Raw genomic sequence first — 15137 nt, 5'->3', positions numbered from 1 at the left:
TGAGTTGCTTGCAAATGAAGATGGAAGGACACACAGGTCTTTTTCAAATCAATCATACTCGAAAAGAAGCAGCAATGTATCTGAAGCTGCTTGAAATTCCTAAATGTTATTCTCATCTAAAGCAATCAGTAGGAAGAACCTGTTAAGATCAAAAGCTTTTGGTAGAGCCATTATTCTTTCTGAAATTTTCTCCTTCAAACAATAGAATGTTACTATGTTGAAAAAAGGCATATATTTTACTTTTTAAGCCTTGAGAAAGTCTATATAGGTTATGCAAGCATATACATATTGTCAAACCAAGCAAACTAGGCTGAAAAACCAGTACTAAAACCATGCAAAATTTTCAATTATGGAATAGCACTTTATGAAATAACCTGACAACTACATTTTAAAAGGAGCTATAAGAGTCTACCATAATATCTACTCCCTTTTTTTGTACTTAAAAATATCTGAATTGGATAATTGACCAAGTATCTGGGCTGACATGACTACAAAATCTTTTTGGACTATTAGCATAGATATTGTGTGTGTGTGTGTGTGTGTGTGTGTGTGTGTGTGTGTGTGTGTATACATGCCAAGACCAACAAACCTAGTAAGGCGGCTTAATGGTGTTCTATCCATGAGGAAACATAGCTTTGAAAATAATAAAGTAGTTACATTTGCCTTTTGTCCTATGAAGCCAATGCATTTGATTTCAAAAACTTAATTTGCGTTTTCCAGTCCTATTTATGTTTGATACTAATAGAAAAGTAACTGGATATTGCTGTTAATTTGTGGCTATAATTAACATTAATGGGTCTCCTATTGTTAAATATCACAGATCACTGCAAAGCAAGATACACTGTGAGGTGCTGTTTATATAGCACTCAATGAAACATGAGCAATAATAACAGCAGATCTCACCCATTAGCTTAATAAAATATAGTCTATTAAAGGTTTTAGAAGTAACATCTGACTTTGACCTATAATAGAATATTATCATTAAACATCAAAGCCAAACAGGAAGCTTAAAATACAGAAATAGCCAGCCTCAAAGGAATAATCACTAACTTTCTATAAGAAAATCTTTGAACAATTAGGAAATGAGTTAAAACAACACATCCCATTTGACCTCATAAAACCATACTTTAGAGAAAGTATGGAGTCTTTAAGGAATAGAATGCAAAAATTAAGGGAAAAAATAAGCTTATGTATAAAGCCTGGGTTATTGGGAAAAGGAAGCTTAACTACTGTATGGGACTAGGAATTTTTTCAGAGTTATCTGATTTTTCAATAATCAAACTTTGCTTTACATCAGTACAATGTTAGCTGCTCTTTTACTAGATCATCAAGGTAATTTGGCATCCTGCACATATGATGGTTACAAACTCCATAATTCCTAGTCAGCAAGCTGGATGTCAGGAATCCTATGGGAAGGTTTTTTTCCCCAGACACCAGAATACTTTAGAGCAGGGGTGTCAAACTCATGTTGTCACAGCAGTGTCATGTGATGTATCGGGACTTTCCCCCCCTTTGCTAAACCGGGTGTGGCCAGCACGTGACGCATCCAGCCTGCGGGCTGTCAGTTTGACACCCCCGTTTTAGAGGAACTACTTAGTGTCTATTTTTAAAGCAGGCTCTTATTCTAATCAGCCCTTCTGACCAGCCATAGCTATGATTTAATAAAGGCCAGAACATCTCAGCTAGGAGTTTCTACCTAGGAGCAGTTAAGTGGAGAGATGACTTTTATACAGTTTAATTGTGTTCTGGCCACAAGCCATGATAACTTTCCTGAAAATCCTTACTTTTGTCTGGCTTGATGACATCTTGCTCCTCAACTATTTGAATCCTTGTTGCAAATACTGAGCTTCAAATACTTTTATTAGTGTGACCGTAAATATTCATAATAGGTTTTTGTCTAAGGATTTGTCTTGCTATTTCAAACCAGACAGGGTGGATGGAAGTTATAAACACATGGATCTATGAGCTATGGTGGCGCAGTGGTTAGCATCAATGGTGGGTTCCTCCCAGTTCGGTCCAGTTCGGCCGAGCCGGTAGCGGTGATGATATGACATCACCGAACCGGTTCTCCCCCCGGCCCTCCCACCCCCCCACCCACGTTATTCTTACCTTTTATTTGGTCCCACCCCCAATCTATTGCTGCCTCCTGTGTCCCAGCTGATGCTAGAGGGAAAAAAACTGTTTAAACTCTTGCCGCGGGGCTTCAAAGGGCCGTCCTAGAGCTGATCAGTGTTAAAAGCAAACAAATGAGTCAGGTTGTAAGTGTGAGGACCTTCCAGAAATGACTCTGACCAGCTAGCCATGCCCACCTAGTCACATGATGTCCAAGCCACACCCACAAAATAAGCCACGCCCACAGAACCGGTAGTAAAAAAATTTAGAACCCACCCCTGGTTAGCATGCAGTACTGCAGGCTAATTCTACTGACTGCCAGCTGCTAGCAGTTCAGCAGTTTTATTCTTACCGGCTCAAGGTTGACTCAGCCTTCCATCCTTCCAAGATCGGTAAACTGAAGACTCAGATTGTTGGGGGACTCTGTAAACCACTTAGAGATGGAAGTAAAGCCTTGTGAAGCAGTATATAAGTCTAAGTGCTATTACTATGTAATCTTGATAAGTAATTTCTATCTACAATTAATGGAGACTATGTCTTTGGCCACAGAAGGGTGTGAAACTCTTTTGAAAAGAGGATTTTCTCTTATTGACAATTGGAAAGCTAGTTGGTGACACTAAAATGTAATAGTTCAATAGAATGACGCAATGGCTAGAAGAAAATGGTAAAGAAGCAAGGGAGGTCTAGACTTCTCAGAATAATCTACCTTTGCAGTGTCAGGGATTGCTTTCCTGTCTCCAAAGAATTAACATTTGATACAATCAAGCACATCACCCTTAAAAAAGGAAGAAAGCAGGAAGAGCCAAATAAAACCTATTAGATCAAAATCACAAAATTATTGGTGAGCAAATTATTTTATGCAGAACTTCTCAATTTTAAATCAGCAAGTACATTAACTTCAGAAACATTTTTACCCCGTCCAGTGGCTCCGCGTTCCCCGAATGGACGCTCCTTTAGGAGCTCCAGCCCCGTGATTCCGTTTGCCGCTAGAACAGCGAAAATCAGCTGTTCTAGCAGCTCGAAACTCTCCCCCAGGGAAAAAGGGGGAGAGAAGAGCAGAAGGGTCTGGGTAGAGCTCTCCTAGACCCCCAGGCTTTTTTTTAAAGCCTGGGGTTTGCAGGGTGAGAGCTCCCTGAAAGCCCTTCAGTGCTCTGGATCCGGGACGATTCTGCTTTATGCAGAACAAGTGGTCGTGACCACACCAGGAGAGCAATTTTAAGGATTATGAGAAAATTTGAACCTGGACGCTGGCAGAGCAAAATCAGGAGAACAGAAAATGCAGGTATTTAAGGGCGTTAAAACGAAACTTACTAGTGAAAGTGATTGTTAAAGCTGCAACATTGTAACAGCTACTGGATTACGCGGCAAGAAAAAGATTCAAAGTGCTAGTGGAATGAAAAAGACTATGGTGCTAAGATACTTTATACTTCTAAATTGTGTGGAAAATTATTGGACTTATTGACCTGACAGCTGAATAAATTTAAAGTGGAAATTGAAATATGGCTGACATCAAGGATGGAAGATCATTATTATATGAGCCAGCAAATTCACAAGTTGTGACTGTAAAGGTTTTACAAGAATTCTTAAATTTTTATACTTCTGTTATATTGGAATCAGTTGAAAAGACTATTCAAAATTATAATCTGGAGAACAACAATGATTTGCTGGCTGGAAAAGAGGAAGAAAATCAAGTTATTTCGACTTTGGAGCAGGAAAAAGAGGCTGTCAGGATCACGATGGAAGTTAGCACACTGAAAACAGAGGTTTTGGCAGAAGCTTCTATGCAGTTAACTGAAAAGCAGCAAATAGACTCTTTCCTGCAGACTGATAAACTTTATCGTGACAATTTTTGGCTTGATAGACAGAATCAATTTTCAAAGAAGGAAGTGACTGATTATATAAGCAGGAAGAGTCGAAATGGAAGTTTCAAATTGAAGGAGATAATTTCTAGAAGAGAACGATTTCCAAAGAAGCATCAGCCTCAAATCTATATTCAAAAATTTTTGAAAATAAAAGCAGGGTGAGGAGCAATGTTGAAGAAGAAAGTACTATTGAAGAAGAAGGACTGGAAAAAATATAGAAAGAAAGGAAGAATTGAAGATTAGTTTCTTTTGGGGAGGATTTTAATAATAAATTTGAAAAGTTTACTGAAATTAGTATTTTTTAAGTAATTTTTAAGTATTTTTAAGTATTTTTCAAGTTTAAGTAAAAATGTTTAACTAAAAATGGATAGCTTTAAAAAAAATTATCGAGGTATTAAAATGCTTAACTTTAAACTTAATTGATAACTTTTTGAAAGTTTTGAAATTGATATTTTGAAGAATGAACTCAAGAAGTTTACTGAAATTAGTATTTTTTTTAAGTTTAAGTAAAAATGTTTAACTAAAAATGGATAGCTTTTTAAAAATTACTGAGGTATTAAAATGGTTAACTTTAAAGTAAATGGATAGCTTTCTGAAAGTTTCGAAATTGATATTTTGAAGAATGAACTCGAGTTAGAAATAATTTAACTCAATGGATTAAGAGTATCTTTAAGGTTATATTCTGAAGAATATTCTATTGAAGTGTCTTTTTAAAAACTTACTGAAGTATTAAAATGGTTAATTTAAAATTGAATGGATATAAAATAATATTTTTTTTTCTTCTAAAAAGATATGCTTTAAAGAAAGTTTTATAATGTTTAAATTAGAACTTCAAAAGGGGAGGCTGATGAACAATTCTTAAAAGAGGAGTTAAAGAGTGTGAGGGAGTTTTGAATCTTGTAGTAAGTTAGTATATTTTAGCTTATGTTTGTTTAATGCTATACCCTGTTTTTGATCTGGAAAGTCGGGGGTGGGGGTGGGGAAGGGGGGGTTGAAGGTTCTGTGGGGATAAGATGGTTGTCTAATTTTTAATAAAACTAAAAGATAGATAAATGTATTAATAGAGAAGTAAGAAAAGTGGAGGAAATGTCATAATAAAGGAAATGATAATATTAAGATATGATAAATATTGGAGGAGCAAAAAGAAGACACAAAAGATGTATTCAGAAGATATATTGACTGATTGATTATGTATTGTTTGTTTGTTTATAAAATAAAAAAAAAACTTTTTGAATAAAAAAGGAAACATTTTAAGAGACAATTGGATTGATAAATGGATTAGGACTGAATTCCTTTAGATCAGTGGTTCTCAACCTTCCTAATGCCGTGACCCTTTAATACAGTTCCTTATGTTTGGTGACCCCCCAACCAGGGGTGGGTTCTAAATTTTTTTACTATCGGTTCTGTGGGCGTGGCTTATTTTGTGGGCGTGGCTTGGAGATCATGTGACTGGGTGGGCGTGCCTAGCTGGTCATGTGACCGGGTGGCCATGGCTATGTGTATAGGGACTGAGGACTACTCAGAGGGCTGAAAAAAGTCATTTCTGACAGATCCTCGCACTTTTGACTGGTCCTCACACTTATGACCATCCTCACATTTATGCCCATGCAGCATTCTTAACAACCATGTCAGTCATTTCACAACTGCTTCTCTTCACCATGGTGATAAGATAGGGCAAAAACGTAAAATGTGAGGACAGTCGTAAATTCGAGGACTGGTCAAAAGTGCGAGGACCAGTCAGAAATAACTTTTTCAGCCCTCTGAGTAGTCCATGTGCACAAAAGGACTACCCAGAGGGCTGAAAAAAGTGATTTATGACAGGTCCTCGCACTTTTGACCGGTCTTTGCACTTATGACTGGACATCATGCCCATTGTAGCATTCTTAACAACCGTGTCATTCATTTCACAACTGCTTCTCTTCACCATGGTGACAAGATAGGGCAAAAACATAAAATGTGAGGACAGTCGTAAGTTCGAGGACTGGTCAAAAGTGCGAGGACCAGTCAAAAATAACTTTTTCAGCCCTCTGAGTAGTCCATATGCATAAAAGGATACAGCAATAGAGAGGGATGAAGAAAGGGAAGGGAAATTAGAGTAGGAGTGAGGGTAAGAGAGGGAGGAAGAGAGGAGAAGGAGAAAGAAAGAGGAAGGAGGAAGGAGAAGAAGAGGGGGGAAAGAGAAAGTAAGAAGGAAAGAAAAGAGAGAGGTGGTAGGTTTGAGGAGAAAGATTACTGTACAATAAAAAAGATGAAAGGGAAGAAAGCCAACCCCAAACAAATATAAAGATATTAAGATAAAGAATGAATTGTTAAACTTTAAAGAATAAAAGAGAACAAATAGGAATAAATAGCAATAATTAGAAACACACATACAAACATACAATGTATTTTCTTTGAACAGAGTATTTGGCCGGTTCACAAATTTAACCAGTGTTTAGTCATTTCAATTAAATTTACAATTTCTATATTTTCTTTTTGCCATATTACCTGGTACCTGGATGAAGCGTCGTATCTGGATCCGTTCCAGTTGGGTTTCAGGCCTGGGTACAGCACGGAAATGGCATTGGTCGCATTGGTTGATGATCTCTGGAGGGCTCGGGACAGGGGTTGCTCCTCTGTTAGATCTCTCAGCGGCTTTTGATACCATCGACCATGGTATCATGCTGCACCGGTTGGAAGAGTTGGGGGTGGGAGGCACCGTATTAAGGTGGTTCTCCTCCTTTCTCTCTGACCGGTCGCAGTCTGTGTTGACAGGGGGGACAGAGGTCAACCCCGAGGCCCCTTATATGTGGGGTGCCACAGGGATCGGTCCTCTCGCCCCTTTTGTTCAACATTTATGTAAAGCCGCTGGGTGAGATCATCCGTGGTTTCGGGGTGAAGTACCATCAGTACGCTGACGACACCCAGCTGTACATCTCCACCCCGGACCACCCCAACGATGCCCTTGAAGTGATGTCCCAGTGCCTGGAGGCCGTACGGATCTGGATGGGGAGGAACAGGCTCAGGCTCAACCCATCCAAGACCGAGTGGCTGTGGTTTCCGACATCCCGATATAGTCAGCTGGTGCCATCGCTGACTATTGGGGGCGAATCATTGGCCCCCACAGATAGGGCTCGCAACTTGGGCGTCCTCCTGGATTCACAGCTGTCTTTAGAAGAGCATTTGACAGCCGTGACCAGGAGGATTTTTCATCAGGTTCGCCTGATCCGCCAGTTGCGTCCCTTTCTAGATCAGGACTCCCTACGCACAGTCACTCATGCCCTCGTTACCTCTCGGCTGGACTATTGCAACGCTCTCTACATGGGGCTCCCCTACTCGGAGGCTCCAACTGGCGCAGAGTGCGGCCACGTGGGTGGTTATAGGAGCAACGTGGAGTTCCCATGTAACACCTCTCCTGCGCGAGCTGCACTGGCTCCCGGTGGTCTTCGGGGTGCGCTTCAAAGTTCTGGTTATCACTTTTAAAGCGCTCCATGGCTTAGGACCTGGTTATTTACGGGACCGCCTGCTACCACCAATAGCCTCCCACCGGCCAGTACGCTCCCATAGAGAGGGGCTCCTCCAGGTGCTGTTGGCCAAACAATGTCGGCTGTTGGCCCCTAGGGGGAGAGCCTTCTCTGTGGGGGCACCTACGATCTGGAACGAGCTCCCCCCGGAGATACGGAGGATCCCGGATCTGCGCACCTTCCGCCGCGCGCTTAAGACTCTTCTATTTCATCAAGCCGGCCTAGCCTAAATCTTCCCCCTTTTAAATGTGGAAATTTTAAATTTGTTTTAATTATAGGGTTATGGGTAAGGCGTTTTAAATTGGGGAGCCATTTTGGATTTAATTTTCTTTTAAATGTATTTTAATGTTTATATTATATGTTTTTTAATCTTGGCTGTTCACCGCCCCGAGTCCTTCGGGAGAGGGTGCGGTATAAAAATTTAATTAATAAATAAATAAATAAATAAATAAATAAATAAATAAATAAATAAATATTCCTCATCTATTTTTTAAAAAAACCAATATTACCCTTCATCCTCATCTCTAATCTTAATCAAATTCAATTTTTCCCTTCTATTCTATATTATACCCCTTCCCATTGTCATCTATTTTTATGTCCATCCTCACATTGGTTAATTATGTAATTATGTAATACAGTTATTTAATACAAATTCAACATTTTAATATAAATCAGTTATATAACTATCTTTTTTGTATATCAATCAATATGAACATGAATATTCCAATTATTTCCATGCAATCCAATTTCTTACATATTAATTAATTAAATTTACCAATAATAAACCAAATAATTTCCTCCATACATTCCTCCAAACCACAACTTAACCATTTCTGCTTTCAACACAATATACAATTAATAGTATCTCAATTAGAGATACTATAAAAAAGAGCCTTGATGGTACAGTGGTCTAAGCACCCTGTTATTAACACAGCTGCCTGCAATTACTGCTGGTTCGAATCTCTCCAAGGCTCAAGGTTGACTCAGCCTTCCATCCTTTCTAAGGTAGGTGAAATGAGGACCCAGTTTGTGGGGGCAATAAGCTGACTTTGTATAAATATACAAAAGTATGAAGGCTATTGCTTAACGCATTGTAAGCCGCCCTGAGTCTCCGGAGAAAGGCAGCATATAAATCAAAATTAAAAAAAAAAAAATTATTACAATTCCCTAGTTAAATAGAGCTTTTTTTCTTTTGTGTCTTAAAATCTTGAACCTCCTCTTTTGCCCTAAATTTCCCATTGTTTGCAGTTTTGTACCTACCTTTTTTGGTGAGGAAAAAGAAAAAGAAATATCTCTCTGTCTCATTTTGTCACGTTGCAACAAAGATCCTGCTTTACTTTCAGTTTCGTTTTTCAGCATAGCTAGGGGAAAAAAAATCTGCTCCTCTCTTTGCAGTTAGCAACAGAGCCCTCCGCAAAACAGCTGAGAGCAAATCAGCTGAGAGTCCGAGGCTGATCAAATCTACTTATGGTAATTAACCTATGCTGAAGCTGAAAGGGGCTGTTTTTTTCTATTTTTGCAGGCACCGGTCTTCTCATTTGTTTTAACACTGATCAGATGTAGGGCGGCCCTTTGAAGCCCCACGGCAAGAATTTAAACAGTTTTTTTTCCTCTAGCCATCAGCTGGGACTCAGGAGGCAGCAATAGATTGGGAGTGGGCGGGGTAAGCGAACGGCCGGCGATCCAACAGAGCAGAGAGTGAGAGTGAGTGAAGGCATGGGGGGGGCAGAGAGGGCTTTGGCGACCCCTGTGAAATGGCCGTTCGACCCCCAAAGGGGTCGCGACCCCCGGGTTGAGAACCGCTGCTTTAGATGCTTAAAAATGTAAATATGACAATTTCTTTCAAAAGTAGCATTTATAATGAAAATTACAATATACACATAGGATCAATTATATTTAGAATCAGATCATAAGGAAACTTTTATTTTTAAAATTTCAAACAGCTGTATAAAAACATGTGTGTCTGTATGTCTGTGTGTCTGTATGTGTGTGTGTGTGTATTCAATGTCGTCTTCCAAGAACTAATAACAGTATGCATATTTTTTTTAGAAAATTAAAAAGAGAATGGAGAATAAGAAATGTTGGGATCCCTTGAGAAGTCAGTTTAATTAGATGACAAATTAAAACAGTACATTACAAAATAAAACCATTCCCAAACATTCTGGATTCTTCCGCCTTTTTTCAACTGTTCCACATTGTCCCTTTAAAGTTCCTGTCTCAGGAATTAAAAGCAATTTAAAACTGGGTTAATTGCATAGCTGCCATGCTGGAACCAATGTAATTCCTTGCTTGCTGTGGCCCTGATCCCCTTTCCTGGGGTCAAGAAAGACACAGACAAACAAAAAATGATGTCCCTGAAGACTTTTAAAGAAAATGTAGGCATGAAGCACCACCTGAGAGTACTTGGGAACTTCAGTTCGTAATTGGCAGGTACTGGATAAGTATCCATTTCTCATTCAAAACCTTGCTGACAATTTTGAATGGAAGAACCAGCACCTTGTTCCCATCTGTCAGTCATTTAGAAAAATGCATGTGTTTTCCTTTCCCATGGCAATTATCAAGCAATTTTCACAAGTCAGTTGAAAACCTTCTGAGTTAATAAACCAAATGCAGATCATCAGCCATAGACTATATTGTGGCCTTGGCACTCTCTCTTTTATTCTGCATGTTTGGAAAACACTACGAAAATAAGCAGTTTATGGAGAACTTGATGGATTAACACATCCGGCTATCTGGAATTGGCTTATAAGCCCACAAGTTTAGCAGGCCTGTAAAAAACTTGTGTTGTTCCTTATCTTTATTGGAACTACTGCAAAGAAACAGCCTCTCAACAAGGATTTACTTCAGCACTTAAAACTGTGATGAATGTAAGGAATGTCCAAAAAAATCCGCTAGAGTCCATTGGAGAAAGGTTACTCAAGGCTCTCAGCATTTTGCTTCCCATTTTCTACTACAAAGGCAGAGAAATCCATAGTCCCATTCAAAACTCCTCAGGGAAGGTAAACACACAAGCTTCCAGCCTGTCTATAATTCTGAAACCAACACTAGATTATTTGGCTAAGCAAACGGAAGAAGCTTCTGAATACTTTCCATCCACAGTTTCTTTAGGGAATACCAGAGCAGCTTCTAATATCACAGTAATCAACAGAGGGTAAACATGCCAATGTCTAACAAAAATGTAGCCAAAGATGAAGGACCACATTACACAACCTTAATATAAAAGTTCTCTTTGTTTGCAGTTGCAGTCTTGAGCCATGAGTTGACCGAACCATCTCATATAATACCTTATTTATACCATAATGTAAAGGTTCCCCTCACACATACATGCTAGTCATTCCCGACTCTAGGGGGTGGTGCCCATCTCCATTTCTAAGATGAAGAGCCAGCGCTGTCTGATGACAATTCCGTGATCATGTGCCTGGCATGACCATACAACATGTATTGTGTTATATGTATTGTGGTCATGTGGCCGGCATGACCATACAATATGTACAATATGGTACATACATACCATACAAGCTGTTTATCTAGATCGGCTGGCTGAGGAATTCAGGAGTGGTGGTGGTGGTTGAAGTATATGCATCTTAAAAGTTGCTGAGATTTTGAAACATTGATCTGACAGTTTTCACTGAAATATTATAGGAATTATCTACTAAATTCGGTTGGTATGTTTAAAACTTATCTTTAGCTGTTTCTGGAATGTAAAAGTCTTCAGAGATGCTTCTAAGGAGATAGGTATCTTACTAAAGTGGGCAATTAAAAAAAAACCATATTCTTTCACACGAGGAAGATGTTTTATCTAGAAAAGGTTGACCAAATACGTATCAGTGGGAATTTAAAATGGGAAATTATTTTTACTATCAAATCTTAAAATGTGTAAGTAGAAGAAATAAATGATCCAGAATATTTGTTGTCCATGATTCAATATTTTACTCTTTTGTATTTATTATTATAGCCCTACAAGCTCTACATTTTATTTTAGTATTTTGAATATCATTTAATTTAGCTAAAGATCAAGTAATTATGACTGGGAGTCTTAATTAAGTTTTCAGTCATTCTATCTTCTTAGTGCTGTTCTAGCTAAATGTAGTTATTTTCCATAATAAGTATTAAAATTTTATGTTGAAATTTAATTTGATAGATACCAACTGTAGAGCCCTTAGTGGTCTTTGAGCTTGGTTGTTACCTCCATGTTGTTGTTGTTAGTTGCGAAGTTGTGTCTGACTCATCGCAATCCCATGGACAATGTTCCTCCAGGTCTTTCTGTCCTCTACCATCCTCTGCAGTCCATTTAAGCTCACACCTACTGCTTCAGTGATTCCATCCAACCACCTCATTCTCTGTCGTCCCCTTCTTCTTTTGCCCTCAATCTTTCCCAGCATTAGGCTCTTCTCCAGTGAGTCCTTCCTTCTCATTAGGTGGCCAAAGTATTTGAGTTTCATCTTCAGATCTGGCCTTCTAAAAAGCAGTCAGGGTTGATCTCCTCTAGGACTGACCGGTTTGATTGCCTTGCAGTCCAAGGGACTCACAGAAGTTTTCTCCAGCACCATAGGAAAATAAAATCTGTCACTACCTCCATTTCTTCCCCATCTATTTGCCAGGAATTGAGGGGGCCGGATGCCATGATCTTTGTTTTCTTAATGTTGAGTTTCAGGCCAACTTTTGCACTCTCCTTCTTCACCCGCATCAAGAGGCTCTTTAGTTCCTCTTCACTTTCTGCCATTAGAGTGGTATTTCATCAGAAACCTATGGAAGTAACATCAGGTATCAAATATCACATATATGACTTTTAAATTTCTTGCATAGATAGATATTATACACACCCACACACAACACACTTAATTTCTCCAAACCTCCGACTTCTCACTTGACTATTATTTTAGAATTTCAATTTTAGTCATTTTATCTAATAATGCTCTAATAACATAATGACTATAAGAGAAAATCATCCTATTTCTTCAGTGAGGTATTCAAATGGCATTATTTGATGAAATATTTTATAACACATATTAAAGAAAAATATTTTCAAAATAGACACTATAAGACAGGGGTCCCCAACCCCTGGCTGCAACCCACTACCGAGCCATGGCCCATTCAGGACATGGCCATGTGAGCGGCTGGCCGGTGCAGGCAGTTCAACTTGAATGCGGGATGGGCCAGGGTGCACAGCCTGTCTTGCACAAGCATATTTTTGTCCCACTACTGGTGGGTGCATACTGGTATGTTCTGGTTCCCCCCTCCCCCCCATTGAGCCACCAAACCATAACAATTGGGGACTGCTGCTGTAAGAGTTCAATGATTATCTCAAAAGCTTTTAAAGCATATATACATGGACATATTGCTGTTTCTTATTTGGCGTGGGGGGAAAGAATAAAAAGAAAGAAATGTTAGAAAATAAAATTAAGGAACTTTAGAATGTAAAACAACCAGAATTAATTAAAGTTGCTAAACTGGAACTTAGTTTCCTGGTATAGACTAATAATGAATTGCATTCTGAGAATAAGAAGAAATAAATGGTAAATTATTGCTCTCTGGATGGAAATAACAACAACAAAGTAGTATCATTTCAACTATTAAGGACCCAGTAAATATATAATGACTAACAAATCAGCAGTTTGGTTAGTAAAATCTATAATGCTAATTAAAGATTACTAAGCAAAGCTATTCTTATTTGAAATGACGATAAAGCTGCTTAGTTACCTGTACTGTACATGTATGCCAGCAGAAAATAATAGACATTAAATTTGTAGAAATAGTTTCAATGTATATGGAACTAAAGATGCCTTTTTAACCTTTTTAAAAAAATGTTTATTGGACATCTCATGTGTTTTTATAAATTGGGCTATCAAATTAATTTTTCTGGAATTGTGAAAAAGAGAGTATACTTGTAAACATATTTTGTCCTACTAATCTACTGGTTTGGTTTAATTAATATTATGCTTCTTAATTAGATTTTGGCAAGAGTGAATGTGATTCTAAATTGTATAACAAAAATTTGGAATTGTCAGGAGCAAGAAATAGGAGCCATGCTTAGATCCAAAATGAATACAAATTTATTCCCTGCTACCTCTAAACAGGAATCTGAACTACTAGTGGTCAAGACAAATTGGTGGTAGGTTAAGTATCGATGGAATTCAAGGAGAGTTGGACTCTTGTGGGCACAAAAGGACACCAGACTGATGACATGCTTGACCCCTCCCTCAGGCTCAGGACAGTCATCTCCTACAGATTATATATACTTTATTATATGAAGATATACACATTTTTCAAGAATGACTGCACTTTTATGATTTACAGTTGTACAATTTGCAATCTTTGATTCATGATACTTATGCGAACTTATGGAAAGACTGATCAATATAATTCCATGTGGTCATGATTTAACACTGTGTTTAAAAATGAAGGTATTTACTATTTATGTCTTTCTTTTTTATTTTTTTGTATATTAAAAGAAAGAAATCAAATGTGAGTTTGTTTAACTAAGGATCTTATTTGGAACTGATGGTTCAAGATCAAGCTGGTAATTAAAATAGAGAATCTAGCTTCCAAAACAAATCAAATATACACAAGTACTTTAATGTATCTTCCTCAGGATATAAGATATATGAATAAGTTGATGAATAGAGCCTTGATAGTACAGTGGTTTAAGCACCCTGTTATTAACACAGCTGCCTGCAATTTACTGCTGGTTCGAATCTCTCCAAGGCTCAAGGTTGACTCAGCCTTCCATCCTTTCTAAGGTAAGTGAAATGAGGACCCAGTTTGTGGGGGCAATAAGCTGACTTTGTATAAATATACAAAAGTATGAAGGCTATTGCTTAACGCATTGTAAGCCGCCCTCAGTCTCCAGAGAAGGGCGGCATATAAATCAAATTAAAAAAAAAAAAAAAAAAAGCTCAAGATTTTGGTTACGGATGACAGCTTTTAGCACCTTTTCCACAGATACAAGGTTACTAAATTTGCATTTAAAACTCTAACCAAAAGCAAAAAATAAGCTTGGCAAATAAAATCATTTTCTTCACTTCAAAATGATCAATTTAGTAAGCCAAATGCTGGTCAAAAACTAGGCAGCAAAATAAATAGTAAGATGGAGGTAAAGTGACATCCTGTTGCAATTCAGGAAAGCCATCTAATTGGCTATTCTGTCAGATCTTGAGCTTGATATGTGATATAACTATTTGTCTTGCAGTGGGATGTTTATATAGTACCATATTATATTATGTTCCTTGGTATAGAGATGGAAGTTGTATTCTGTTATGCAGTGTTTCAAACTGAATGTAAACTGCTCAGAGATAACATAAGAAAAACAATAATTTGATCAGGGACAGAAGCCTTCTTTTGGGGTCAGGAAAAAGGATTTTTTGAACAAATCATTGGGAAACTAGGATGGGAGAAAAGATTTCTTCAGGTATGCTGAACCAAGACTATTTGCTATAAAAGCAAATAACATTCAACACTTATGAATGTTTATGCTGATTTATGCAGAAAAATGCAGCTTGCAAATGATGTTAAACAATACAAATAAAAAAGCAATTTGTATAATGAGTACAATAAAAGTCAGCAAATGCAATTGAAATATATATAACTAATCAATGGCTATATACCTCAGAATTAAATTAAGCTATTCGTCATTCCAGGTCTGCCAAGGAAAAGCACTAGA

This window comes from Pituophis catenifer, unplaced genomic scaffold, assembly GCF_029215685.1.
Source record: "Pituophis catenifer annectens isolate HBS135680 unplaced genomic scaffold, rPitCat1.0.hap2 SCAF_2, whole genome shotgun sequence".
In the NCBI taxonomy this organism is placed as follows: domain Eukaryota; kingdom Metazoa; phylum Chordata; class Lepidosauria; order Squamata; family Colubridae; genus Pituophis; species Pituophis catenifer.
The sequence above is the reverse complement of the archived record's forward strand: the minus strand, read 5'-3'. Positions refer to the sequence as shown.